At 38.8% G+C, this 12,194-nt stretch overlaps 1 protein-coding gene across 1 annotated transcript in view; it reads right to left on the reverse strand.

Moving 5' to 3' along the window:
* TTC27 (tetratricopeptide repeat domain 27) overlaps positions 1–12,194 on the reverse strand; it is a 186,991-nt gene that overhangs the window by 157,809 nt on the left and 16,988 nt on the right. The gene's annotated exons all lie outside the window — the stretch shown is intronic.

The raw sequence follows: 12,194 nt of genomic DNA on the forward strand, positions 1-12,194 counted from the left end.
GTGTACACTTCTGTGTGTGACTTTTTCTGTATGGCTGTGCTTTTACCATTTGTCCAGGGTTCTCTCTGTTTTGGTTTATTTTAGTATAGCTTTTAGCACTTGTTATCATTGGTTGATTTTTTTTTGGTTTGGTTGCTCTCTTCTTTCTTTCTTTTATTACTTTTTAATATTTTAATTTTTAATAATTATTTTTTATTTTAATAACTTTACTGTATTTATTTATGTTTCTTTCTTTTTTTCTCCCTTTTATTCTGAGCCATGTGGATGACAGGGTCTTAGTGCTCCGACCGGGTGTCAGGTCCATGCCTCTGAGGTGGGAGAGCCGAGTTCAGGACACTGGTCCACCAGAGACCTCCCAGCTCCATGTAATATCAAACGGCAAAAATCTCCCAGAGATTTCCATGTCAATGCCAACACCCGGCTCCACTCAACAACCAGCAAGCTACAGTGCTGGACACCCTAAGCCAAACAACTAGCAACACAGAAACACAAGCCCAACCACTAGCAGAGAGGCTGCCTAAAATCATAATAAGGTCACAGACAACCCAAAACACACCAACGGACATGGTCCTGCCCACCTAAAAGACAAGATCCAGCCTCATCCACCAGAACACAGGCACAAGTCCCCTCCACCAGGAAGCCCTACACAACCCACTGAACCAATCTTAGCCACTGGGGACAGACACCAAAAACAACGGGAACTACAAACCCGCATCTTGCGAAAAGGACACCCCAAACACAGTAAGTTAAGCAAAATGAGAAGACAGAGAAACACACAACAGATAAAGGAGCAAGGTAAAAACCCACCAGACCAAATAAATGAAGAGGAAATAGGCAGTCTACCTGAAAAAGAATTCAGAGTAATGATAGTAAAGATCATCTAAAATCTTGGAAATAGAATGAAGAAAATACAGAAACGTTTAACAATGACCTAGAAGAACTAAAGCGCAAACAAACAATCATGAACAGCACAATCAATGAAATTAAAAATTCTCTAGAAGGAATCAACAGCAGAATAACTGAGGCAGAAAAACGGGTAAGTGACCTGGAAGATAAAATAGTGGAAATAACAACTGCAGAGCAGAATAAAGAAAAAAAGAATGAAAAGAATTGAGGACAGTCTCAGAGACCTCTGGGACAACATTACACACACCAACATTCGAATTATAGGGGTCCCAGAAGAAGAAGAGAAAAAGAAGGGACTGTGAAAATATTTGAAGAGATTATAGTTGAAAACTTCCCTAATATGGGAAAGGAAATAGTTGATCAAGTCCAGGAAGCACAGAGAGTCCCATACAGGATTAATCCAAGGAGAAACACACCAAGGCACATATTAATCAAACTATCAAAAATTAAATAAAAACAAAAAATATTAAAAAGCAGCAAGGGAAAAACAGCACAAGGGAATCCCCATAAGGTTAATAGCTGATCTTTCAGCAGAAACTCTGCAAGCCAGAAGGGACTGGCAGGACATATTTAAAGTGATGAAAGGGAAGAAACTACAACCAAGATTACTCTACCCAGCAAGGATCTCATTCAGATTCGATGGACAAAATTGAAACCTTCACAGACAAGCAAAAGCTAAGAGAATTCAGCACCACCAAACCAGCTTTACAACAAATGCTAAAGGAACTTCTCTAGGCAGGACACACAAGAGAAGGAAAAGACCTATGATAACAAACCCCAAACAATTAAGAATACAGTAATAGGAACATACATATCGAAAATTACCTTAAATGTAAATGGATTAAAAGCACCAACCAAAAGGCACAGACTGGCTGAATGGATACAAAAACAAGACCGCATATATGCTGTCTACAAGAGACAAACGTCAGACCTAGGTACACATACAGACTGAAAGTGAGGGGATGGAAAAAGATATTCAGTGGAAATGGAACTCAAAAGAAAACTGGAGTAGCAATTCTCATATCAGACAAAATACACTTTAAAATAAAGATTATTACAAGAGACAAAGAAGGACACCACATAATGATCAAGAGATCAATCCAAGAAGAAAATATAACATATTTATGTAAATATTTATGCACCCAACAGAGGAGACCCGCAACACATAAGGCAAATGCTAACAGCCATAAAAGGGGAAACTGACAGTAACACAATCATAGTAGGGGACTTTAACACCCCACTTTCACCAATGGACATATCATCCAAAATGAAAATAAATAAGGAAACACAAGCTTTCAATGATACATTAAACAAGATGGACTTCACTGATATTTATAAGATGTTCCATCCAAAAACAACAAAATACACTTTCTTCTCAAGTGCGCGTGGAACATTCTCCAGGGCAGATCATATCTTGGGTCACAAATCAAGCCTTGGTATATTTAAGAAAACTGAAATCATATCAAGTATCTTTTCCGACCACAATGCTATGAGACTAGATATGAATTACAGGAAAAAATCTGTAGAAACTACAAACACATGGAGGCTAAACAATACACTACTTAACAACCAAGAGATCACTGAAGAAATCAAAGAGGAAATCAAAAAATACCTAGAAACAATTTACAATGAAAACACAATGACCCAAAACCTATGGGATGCAGCAAAAGCAGTTCTAAGAGGCAAGTTTATAGCACTACAGTCCCACCTCAAGAAACAAGAAACACCTCAAATAAACAATCTAAGCTTACACCTACAGCAATTAGAGACATAAGAACAAAAAACCCCAGAGTTAGCAGAAGGAAAGAAATCAAAAGATCAGACCAGAAATAAATGAAAAAGAAATGAAGGAAACAATAGCAAAGATCAAAAAAATTAAAAGTTGCCCCTTTGAGAAGATAAACAAAACTGATAAAGCACTGGCCAGACTCATCAAGAAAAAAAGGGAGAAGACTCAAATAAGAAGAATTAGAAATGAAAAAGGAGAGGTAACAACTGACACTGCAGAAATACAAAGGATCATGAGAGATTGCTACAAGCAATTATATGCCAATAAAATGGACAACCTGGAAGAAATGGACAGGGCCTTAGAAAAGCACAACCTTCTGAGACTGAACAAGGATGAAACAGAAAATATAAACAGACCAATCACAAGCACTGAAATTGAGACTGTGACTAAAAATCTTCCAACAAACATAAGCCCAGGACCAGATGGCTTCAAAGGTGAATTCTATCAAACATTTAGAGAAGAGCTAACACCTATCCTTCTCAAACTCTTCCAAAATACAGCAGAGGGAGGAACACTCCCAAACTCATTCTACGAGACCACCATCCCCCTGATGCCAAAACCAGACAAAGATGTCACAAAGAAAGAAAACTACAGGCCAATATCACTGATGACCACAGATGCAAAAATCCTTAACAAAGTACTAGCAAACAGGGCTTCCACAGTGGCGCAGTGATTCAGAGTCTGCCTACTGATGCAGGAGACACAGGTTCGTACCCTGGTAAGGAAGGATCCCACATGCCGCAGAGCGGCTGGGCCTGAGCCATGGCCGCTGAGCCTGTGCATCCGGAGCATGTGCTCCGCGGCGGGAGAGGCCGCAGCAGTGGGAGGCCCGCATACTGCAAAAAAATAATAATAATAATGATACTAGCAAACAGAATCCAACAGCACATTAAAAGGATCATACAACATGATCAAGTGGGGCTTATCCCACGAATGCAAGGATTCTTCAGTATATGCAAATCAATCAATGTGATACACCATATTAACAAACTGAAGGATAAAACCATATGATCATCTCAATAGATGCAGAAAAAGCCTTTGACAAAATTCAACACCCATTTATGATAAAAACCCTCCAGAAAGTAGGCCTAAAGGGAACTTAACTCAACATAATAAAGGCCATTTATGACAAGCCCACAGCCAACATCATCCTCAACTGTGAAAAACTGAAACCATTTCCACTCAGATCAGGAACAAGACAAGGTTGCCCACTCTCACCACTATTATTCAACATTGTTTTGGAAGTTTTAGCCACAGCAATCAGAGAAGAAAAAGAAATAAAGTGAATCCAAATTGGAAAACAAGTAAAGCTGCCACTGTCTGCAGACGACATGATACTATACATAGAGAATCCTAAAGATGCTACCAGAAAACTACTAGATCTAATCAATGAATTTGGTAAGTAGAGGGATACAAAATTAATGCACAGAAATCTCTTGCATTCCTATACACTAATGATGAAAAATCTGAAAGAGAAATTAAGGAAACACTCCCATTTACCACTGTAACAAGAAGAATAAAACACCTAGGAATAAACCTACCTAAGGAGACAAAAGACCTGTATGCAGAAAACTTTAACACAATGATGAAAGAAATTAAAGATGATACAAACAGATGGAGAGAAGTACCATGTTCTTGGATTGGAAGAATCAACATTGTGAAAATGAGTATACTACCCAAAGCAATTTAGATTCAATGCAATTCCTATCAAACTACCACTGGCATTTTCCACAGAACTAGAACAAAAAATTGCACAATTTTTATGGAAACACTAAAGACCCCGAATAGCCAAAGCAATCTCCTGAAAGAAAAAAGGAGCTGGAGGCATCAGGCTCCCTGACTTCAGACTATAGTACAAAGCTATGGTAATCAAGACAGTATGGTACTGGCACAGAAACAGAAATAAAGATCAATGCAACAGGATAGAAAGCCCAGAGATAAACCCATGTACATATGGTCACCTTATTTTTGATAAAGGAGGCAAGAATACACAATGGAGAAAAGACACCCTCTTCAATAAGTGGTGCTGGGAAAACTGGACATTTACATGTAAAAGAATGAAATTAGAACACTCCCTAACACCACACACAAAAATAAACTCAAGATGGATTAAAGACCTAAATGTAAGGGCAGACACTATCAAACTCTTAAAGGAAAACATAGGCAGAACACTCTATGACATAAATCACAGCAAGATCCTTTTTGACCCACCTCCTAGAGAAATGGAAATAAAAACAAAAATAGAGGGCTTCCCTGGTGGCGCAGTGGTTGGGAGTCCGCCTGCCGATGCAGGGGACACGGGTTCGTGCCCCGGTCCGGGAAGATCCCACATGCCGCGGAGCGGCTGGGCCCATGAGCCATGGCCGCTGAGCCTGTGTGTCCGGAGCCTGTGCTCCGCAACAGGAGAGGCCACAACAGTGAGAGGCCCACGTACCACAGGAAAGAAAAAAATAAAAAAATAAAAAAATAAAAAAAAAATAAAAAAAAGAAATAGACAAATGGGACGTAATGAAACTTAAAAGGTTTTGCACAGCAAAGGAAACTATAAACAAGACAAAAAGACAACCCTCAGAATGGGAGAAAATATTTGCAAATGAAGCAACTGACAAAGGATTAATCTCCAAAATTTACAAGCAGCTCATGCAGCTCAATATCAAAAGACAAACAACCCAATCGAAAAATGGGCAGAAGACCTAAATAGACATTTCTCCAAAGAAGATATACAGATTGCCAACAAACCCGTGAAAGAATGCTCAACATCACTAATTATTAGAGAAATGCATATCAAAACTACAATGAGGTATTACCTCACACCAGTCAGAATGGCCACCATCAAAATACCTACAAACACTAAATGCTGGAGAAGGTGTGGAGAAAAGGGAACCCTCTTGCACTGTTGGTGGGAATGTAAATTGATACAGCCACTATGGAGAACAGTGTGGAGGTTCCTTAAACAACTAAAACTAGAACTACCATATGACCCAGCAATCCCACTACTGGGCATATACCCTGAGAAAACCATAATTCAAAAAGAGTCATGTACCACAATATTCATTGCAGCTCTATTTACAATAGCCAGGACATGGAAGCAACCTAAGTGTCCAACAACAGATGAATGGATAAAGAAGATGTGGCACATATATACAATGGAATATTACTCAGCCATAAAAAGAAAGGAAATTGAGTTATTTGTAGTGAGGTGGATGGACCTAGAGTCTGTCATACAGAGTTAAGTCAGAAAGAGAAAAACAAATACCGTTTGCTAACACATATATATGGAATCTAAAAAAAACAAAAAATGGTTATGAAGAGCCTAGGGGAAGGACGGGAATAAAGACACAGTCCTACTAGGGAATGGACTTGAGGACACAGGGAAGGAGGGGGAAGGGTAAGCTGAGAGAAAGTGAGAGAGTGGCATGGACATGTATACACTACCAAATGTAAAACCGATAGCTAGTGGGAAGCAGCCGCATAGCACAGGGAGATCAGCTCAGTGCTTTGTGACCACCTAGAGGGGTGGGATAGGGAGGGTGGGAGGGAGGGAGACGCAAGAGGGAAGAGATATGGGGATATATGTATAGCTGATTCACTTTGTTATAAAGCAGAAACTAACACACCATTGTAAAGCAATTATACTCCAATAAAGATGTTTTAAAAAAAAAAACTGATTAGAACCAAATGGGCCTAAGATGGCGTACAAGTCAACTTCCACTAGACCTTGAGCCTCAGTATATGCTCACTGTAACACATCAGCAAGCTAAGTGACACACCCACAGGCGCCATGACAGTTCCAAGACAGACCATAAGGATCAAAAAGTAGGCAGTGGCCCAATTCCTGGAAATCCCCACCCCTTCCCAAAATAGCTGGAATACTCCTTCCACTCATTAGCCTATGAAATTACCCACCCCTATAAAAACTCACAACCCCGTACCCTGGTACCACTCTCGCCTTCTGAGATGGCCCACACTCTGTCTGTGGAGTGTGTTTCCCTCTAAATAAATCCACTTCTTACCTATCACTTTGTCTCTCACTGAATTCTTTCTGCAATGAGACATCAAGAACCTGAGCTTCATTAAGTCCTGAAACCAAGTGTGTGATCTCAGTTGGAGGTATCACCTGTCCGTTTTGTCCCGGTTCGAGTGCCGGCCACCTGGGTTCGAGTTCCCAATCAGGGTTTTGGCTGGGTTCAAGTCCCGGCTGCGTGGGTTCAAGTCCCAATCTGAGGTGCACGGTTCCACTTGCATTTTATTCCCTAACCCACTGAGTTCACTGATATCCCTAGCAACTACCACAGTGACTGGAACTCAGCAATCATTCCAAAAAATTTTTTTAATTAAATATCAAGTTGGGCAGGAAACAGAAAGTCAAAAATAAAACTGGGAATGATTAAAGATTTTCCTAATTTAAAAATGACATGATGAAATTGGTATTTAAAAAAAAAATCCAGCACTACTGTACAGGCAGAAGAAAGGAAGGCCAAGAAAGAGCCTACAAGTCAGGTGCAACCCTTCAGACACAAAGTGATGGTGATAACAGCCTTAAGGAACTGCAGGGCTGGTCACACAGAAAGAAGGACAGACCTACCAAGAAATTCTGTTGCTCAATAGGAGCACCGTCCAATGAAAGTGTCTGTAACGATGTAAATACTCCACAGCTGCACTGTCCAAAATGGTAGCCATTTACCACAGGTGGCTTCTGAGCACTTGAGATGGGGCTGAAGAAACTGAATTCTTTATTTCATTTCTTTTATTTTAATTAGCCACATGCGGCTAGCGGCTACTGTATTGGACAGCACGGCTCTAGCTAGCTAGCATGTGAAAGACTAGCAGGTTGTTTTATTTACTAAAAGGAAGCACTTTGTAGCAATTACAGTTCCCAACAATGGAATGAGCTCCTTCTTAAGGTCATCTCAGAAAGCCCAGTGAAAAAACTTTTTTTTTTTTTTTTTTTTTTGCAGTACGCAGGCCTCTCACTGTTGCAGCCTCTCCCGTTGCAGAGCACAGGCTCTGGACGTGCAGGCTCCGCGGCATGTGGGATCTTCCCGGACCGGGGCACGAACCCGTGTCCCCTGCATCGGCAGGCAGACTCTCAACCACTGCGCCACCAGGGAAGTCTGGAAATAACATTTTTGGACACAATCTTCCAACAGATCCCAGCATTAGGATGGGTGGGAAGCTGGCCTACAAAGAATCACATTATTTTACACCTAGTAAGAACTTAAAGACCATTTTTACGCAGAAGAAAACTCTTGGTTTGGAAGTCAGACGAGCTCCCTGAAGCACACAGCATGTCAGTGACAGAACAAAAACTGAAAGTCAGATCTTAAAACTCTAGGTTCTGTTAATTATCTTGATTGTGATAATTTCACAAGTATATACATATGTAAAATATCACCAACTGTACACCTTAAATATGAGTCTTACTGTAGGTTAATTATACTTCAAAAACATTGCAAAAACAAAAGCACACAAATCCACTGCTACACCTTCCTATATCAAGTCTTCAGTTCTATCTCATAGAATTGTTGCAAGGAATAAGGTAGTTAACATATTTAAAGATTTAGAACAGTACTTGGTGTGGAGTAAGAACTACTGAAATGTAAACTGCATTATTATTATTAGATGTTAGAATTCTGCCCTACTGACCAGTTTGGAGAAAAGTAATGGAAAGAAGAGTAAACAGATTTGGAGTCAGAAACTCCAGATCATAGTTCTGGTTCTTGGAGAATCTCTTTGAGTCTCAATTCTTTGTAAAATAAGTTAGCTGGACAAGATAATCTCTAAAGGGCCTTTCCAAACTAAAGATTTCAGACATGGACTAGGATAACAGTTGTAGGAATGGAAAAGAAGGATGGATATGGAACTCTCAGGGATGAACTGATAAGATTTAAGAACTGGCTAGATACGAGGAATGATGGAAAACAATGAGTCAACCGTGAACACAAAGTTTTAAGCTTTGGATAACTCAAGTTTAAATAGAAAGAGGAGCATATTGACCCAACAGACATATATTTACTATTTTAATAAATCAGTAGGTTCTCCATGGAAATGAATATTCATGACTTTCTGGATCAAAATGTCAGCCAGCATACATTTAATATATTTAGCATATATTTAAAATGTATGCTAAAACCAAAATCTCTTCTCATGAGATTATTGAAAGCTATGTTAAAATGAAATCCCTATGGATTCATATGGATAATTATAATTAGATAATTATACTTAGTATATTTAAAGACATCCATCCCAAAGTATCAAATTTATCTTTAAAAATCGATACATTCATCAGTCATCAAGAAACTAATCTGACGAACTCTTTCTATGTGGAAACAATCTAAGCCTAGAGTCACAGAGCTGCCTGTAAATGTTACAGTGGAATCTCGGACAAAGCATTTTAGCCTGTTTTCTCTTAGACATAAGCTCATCTTCAAATACCTAAACCTCAATATTACATCTCATGCACTATACGGAACACGTTTTTCAGTATCAGATCCCACAATAAATGATTGTGTGCCCTTAAGCAGCCTTCAGAGAACCACGGTTTCATCAGTATGACATCCAAAAGAGGATCTCAGAGTGCGCTGAGGATCAGACTTTTCAAGATTCTAACTCACTCCTTTCAGAGATGTGATCAGTCCAGCAAAGTTATGCTGACATTCTGATGGGTTATATTCCACTACATTGTACTGATGCAACATTCCTGGACAAAAATATAAAGATCTCAGTTGCTTATGTTTCATAGACTGAAGCAAAAAAAAAAATCTTGCCAACTTTTTGATGATCCTTCAAGGGCAACATTTCAAATATAATATTCTTCTCTGGACACTGAACAATATTTCAGTTATAACTGACTGTTGGGTCAACATTTGGGTTAAATCCCAGAACATTTTTTTAAATAAAATTGTTTATGAAATGTTGCAGTTTAAGACTATGTGCACACTTAGACATAGCCAAAATGGACCAATTTACGAGAAGATAAAATAAAAAATGTCGTTGATTAGCCTAGAACAGCAACATAAAAAATTCTTAGTTGCAAGGCAAAGCAAATGATATGCTAAAATATACTGCAGGAAAGAACTGAGACCACTTGGGGAATGAGTCACTTAGAGTCATATCTTCCAGATATCTTAGTTAACCCTTTCTGTTGAGGACCTAATTTTACCTCTTAGAATTCTCTCTAAGAAGAGAATGGTTCCTATCATTCATATGGTTCCTACCTTTGAAAATGGTACATAAAAAGGTATTTTTTTTCTTTTCTTAATAATTAAGGGTCATCATTAAGAACATTAGTCACTGAGATGTGGTAAAGATGTAGACATAAATGCAGATTTATATATATTATATGGGATAAAGGGAAGAGATGGAGCTTTCCCTCTGGCAACTGCACCAAACCTGATTTCCTTTACAAAAAGAGAAATAAAAACTCCCAGTGACACCTTGATTTTTTGTTCATTTACCGATTTTCCATAAAAGTATAATGAAGCATACGAAACTGTATAATATGCTACACAGTATAATGTAATAACCCTTTACAAAATTAAATAGTGGGCTGAATCCTGATGCCATCTTCTTCCAAATGCTTTCATTATCCTCAGGAAAAATCAACTTTTATCCCCATTAATATCAGTAAAGTTCAACTCATCTCTGACTTTCAAAACTTTACCAGTTTTGTGAGCCCCCACTCCTCTGTCTCCCTTGCACTAAGTTTGTTTATGGAACGTATCTCACTTCATTTTAAAAATATGAAATGGCATGAATGCGGGAAGACTTAGTCTATACAGTTTTCATTTTACTAAAAATAGAAAGAGGACAATGACGTCTGCTAAACTGGGCATCAGGTCTTAATTTTCTCCAAGTCCAACTTCATATTTCATTTGCAAGAGAACTCCACACTTAGGCAACACTATAATGAGAAGATTCAAGATCCCATAGGGTATCTGGATAGGATCAATTTTCTCATAATTTCTATAACATTTCACTTTTTGAAAAACCTCTGTATAGAAGTAAACTCAGATAAAAACTGCTATCAAGATGGAGGACAAATAGAGGGAGTTCTGCAACTTCTCCCTTGAAAAGTGAATGTAGAAAAGGCTCAATAAATGTTAGCTATCACTATTCAACAAATATGCATTAAATATTTATTATTTTCTAGGCATTAAGCAGAAACAAGAAAAAAATCAGCCGTCAAGGGCTTCCCTGGTGGCGCAGTGGTTGAGAGTCTGCCTGCTGATGCAGGGAACACGGGTTCATGCCCCGGTCCGGGAAGATCCCACATGCCGCGGAGCGGCTGGGCCCGTGAGCCATGGCCGCCGAGCCTGCGCGTCCGGAGCCTGTGCTCCACAACGGGAGAGGCCACAGCAGTGAGAGGCCCGCGTACCGCAAAAAGAAAAAAAAAAGAAAAAAACTTATTATAAAAAAAAATCAGCCCTCAAGTTGCTCACAACTTACAGAGAGTTGCTTACAGTCTTAACAAAAATATAGATGGTTCAGCAGCCTAAATTTGCTCATAAAAACCTTTTGTAATCCAAAAGCATTAAACCAAAGACTTTTACAGGAAAAAGAAATACTGTTTTTCAGTTCTGTTACATCATTGCACCATTGTACATGTAGTGAAATGTCATTGTATAGAAAAGTAAACTGCTTACATTTAATAAAACAATCTGCTAACATGTCAGGTTTAAATCTCATGGCAGAACAAATATTGTTTTATATATACAAAGTTTAAGCTCAGGATACCTTTTTTACATGTACAAGTCTGATCTAACATACCCTTGCTTGTTCCACACTCTTATATAACCTAAAATCCTGAACAAATATAAACTAAGTCCAGGTATATAAATAACAATTATACTGACTGAATAATATTTACCTGACATTCTCATTTTGAGTCACATACAGATGTTCATTTTATCTAAGATTAGCATATGTGTATGTATTTCTGTCTTAGAACAAAATTGAGAAACTAGTTTCTAGCTTAGTAGTATGTGTTACCGCACAAACTAATGTCCTCTCTAGTGCATTGTGACCTAGCCTGTTACTATACGGATGCACCTTTAAAGGAACCAGACTCCAGAAAGGTACAGCAGCATCTTGCAATTACACATGCCCACACCCACAAGAGCTGTCTTACGCCTTCACGAATGTGCCGCCTCAGTCAAGTGCAGATCACTGCTTCTCCACGCAGAGTGATACTAACCACCACCCCCAACACACATGCGCACCCACATACATAATGACTTCATACTCTTGTGATGTGAGAGGAATAAGGGCTCTGGAATCAGGCACACTTAATGTCAAATCCCTTCTCTGAAACTCAGAAGTTCATTTCTGAACTCAAGTTTACTTGTGTTCTGTATTCCTTCACTACAAGAGAATTTGTTTTTGTTTGGCAACTTTTGTTAGGAATAATTGTTCCAAAATTCCAGGGAAATCAAGGGTCAAGGTACCCAAGATCTTCCCCCTTCTTCAAAATGTTTTCCTAAAAGACATATGAGGCATC

Source organism: Phocoena phocoena, chromosome 14 (assembly GCF_963924675.1).
Source record: "Phocoena phocoena chromosome 14, mPhoPho1.1, whole genome shotgun sequence".
Lineage (NCBI taxonomy): Eukaryota > Metazoa > Chordata > Mammalia > Artiodactyla > Phocoenidae > Phocoena > Phocoena phocoena.